This window comes from Morone saxatilis, unplaced genomic scaffold (genome assembly GCF_004916995.1).
Source record: "Morone saxatilis isolate NCDOM2014 unplaced genomic scaffold, NCSU_SB_2.0 Contig9, whole genome shotgun sequence".
In the NCBI taxonomy this organism is placed as follows: domain Eukaryota; kingdom Metazoa; phylum Chordata; class Actinopteri; family Moronidae; genus Morone; species Morone saxatilis.
In genome coordinates, this window is record NW_023340268.1 from 22,304,637 (window position 1) to 22,307,640 (window position 3,004).

Consider the following 3,004-nt stretch of genomic DNA (forward strand, 5'->3'; position numbering starts at 1 on the left):
CCATTTACCATTTTATATGAATTGTAATCCATGGTAAGTTTCAAGATCTAAGATCCGTGTACTACAACGGTTCATGTCTTTTGATGAAAACTTTGGCTTCAGTCTTGAATGTAAAAACCATTGTATAAAACTTTTGTGGGCAGTCAAGAAATTTAGAATTCCGAAGCGCTCCGCAGCATTTGAGGGACTTCTGAAGAAATCATGTTTGGACTGAATAGTACAGACAGAGACTGTGCTGCTTGCCTTGCCCAGCAGTCTTCCTTGCCTGGGGGCGACCAACTGGCAGTCTGGCCAGTAGTCAGGTATCTGCGAGGCCTGTGCTGGCCGCGGCGCCGGCCATGTTTACCAGATGCACCGTTCCCTCAGGTTAGGGCACTACAGCTGGCAGCTCCGGGATCCAGCAAACCCACTGGCCCTCGGCCCAAAACATGCTGGATGATGCCTGAACCTGAGAAGTGCACAGATAAACATGTCTGTATGCACTGCATAGAGCCCACCCACTGGACAAGACAAACAATGAGTACAGATAAACAATTAGTCTAGTTATTCAGTGGTGTAAAATTTTTAGAAACATCAAACACATCAAACATTAATATAGCAATGTCAGTATATTCAGAGACCGAGGGTGTGAATTCCCAAGGCAACGTCTTTGACCTTATTCAAGTAGAATATTATGCACAAAATGAGAATAAATATTCTAAAAATAGAAATTGAGAGAATCAGCCTGAATGCACTGTGAAAAGCTTCTTAAAATGAAATCTGAGATACTTTACTGTGATTGAGCAACGTATTAATAGCTAAATCTTGGCTTTAAAACATTACATTTAGCTTAACAGTAATAATTATAATAATAATGTGGACATTTGGCTTCACAGGCTGGTTAAAACACATACTGTAAATCACAATTTCAAACAATAATAAATAAAAAAACATACACAATACAGACAACAATAACGGAAATGGTTCCAGTGTTAGACATGTTTATGAGTTGAAGTTATTGCATTTGATATGAAATACTTTTTGTAAATGATCTTGGTTGACCAAAAACAATGTTGCACTACCTGACATGTCCCTTCATTGCCATGAACATGAACAAGGAAGTTTATCTTTAGTCAGTCCATCCTAACATTATTCCAGAGCTCAGAATCACTGTCACGATTCATTTAATTCAAACAGAGGCCTGTACCCGAGTAAGTCTGAAGCTTTTGCACTCAAATCCAAAGTCAGGTCCCAAGTCAAGACAGGCAAGTCCAAAGTGCTAAGCTTTTTAGTTTTCAGTCCTAAACAAGTCATAATGTGCTCTTAACTAAATGTAATGCCATTTTAACATCAGAGTAATACTATATTAAAGAGGCTATATTTTGCTCTTCTTTAGGTTCATACTTTTATATGGTGGTCTAGATTAGGTTTACATGCTTTCGTGTTCATGAAACACACTATTTTTCTTATACTGTATATTGCTGCATGCACTACATGCCACATTCACCCTTTCACACAGTGATGGCAAAGCCAATCAAACAGAAACTACTTCTTGAGCTGTATGTTCCCTGTGCAGCACACTGGTGCCAGTCAGACTTTATGCATTCTCTGGCGTTAGTTTTCAATGGGTACTTTTATAAATGCTGTGGGTAAACAACTAATCAGAGCCAAGAAAGATAGATTGATGGATAGACTATTGAGTCTCATTCCCAGGGCATCATATATCGATGCTGGGAATGAGACTCAATAATCAACTATCTTCAAGCCACAAGACCAAAACGTCTTTCTCTGCTAATGTATTAGTAACACAAGGAGGAGCCAGAGGAACCAGATTTTTTCACAGATTATCTGTCTCATGTTCTATTGTCAGAACACCTTAAAAATTCAGCAATAATAACAAAAAAATATTTGTATAAAAAGTACCTACTGCAGCGTTAAGATTTTGAAAATGCATAATGTGCAAAAAAAAATATGAGGCATTCCTATACAGTAAATTAAATTTCACAGCATATAAATTTAAAAAGAATGATCCCCACCTACAACATAAAAATGCATTAGTAATATCATTCATACCCAATAATATAATATGCAATAATGTAACGCTAATAATTTTATTTACTGTAGTATTGCTGTATGATCTAAAGTTGTTCTCCACTGCTGGTTAAGATGCTGTGGGACTGCTGGCTTGTATCATAGTTTTTAATTCTACAGCTGATTACATGTGCTAGGACTGAATTTCTACATGGATTAAAAAAGAAAAAAAGACAATTCCCCTTAGAGCAACTGCATCTGAAACTCATTCTCTTCTGTTTTTTTGCTCGTTTTTTAATAAATCTATTGAATGTGCTGTGAAAAAAATAGACTTTATCATTCCAATGTAATCCTCACCCTTCACCAGTCGGGGATATTCTTCAGTATGAGAAGGCCACCTCACCTGTTTGAATAGGAAATGATTGCTGAGTGTGTCTGCCTCACGCAGCCAAGTGCTCTCTTGAGTTTAACCCTTCTGGCTAAAGATAGATCCCCTGAGACTCTCTTGAGCTCCACTGAGTGTGCTCTTAACTTTATTCAGCTTCTGTTTGCTTCTTTCCTTTTGATTTGCCTCACGTCTAATGTAGAACACATTTTCCAGGGGATGACAGGTTTATATTTAACAGTCTGTACTTAGCATGCAATTAGATTGTGATACATTTCTGAAAAACAAGTTACAGTTTTGCAGATTAACTCTTATTTCATTGATCTGTACCTGTGAAATCCAAAGCTTGGTGGCTTTTGGCACTTGATCTTTTTTTTTTTTGTCTTTTGATGAAAATCTAGCTTAGCCACAATTAAGTCATGATTATTTAACATAACCTAAAGATGTTACGTTGTGCATTTTTAATTGTTCTGTCTCATATCCTAGGCTCAGAGGCAGAGCGGGTCGTCCTCTAGTTGGAAGGTTGTTGGTTCGATCCCTGGCTCCTCTCGCCACATGTCGAAGTATCCTTGAGCAAGATACTAAACCCCGAATTGCTCCCGATGCTGT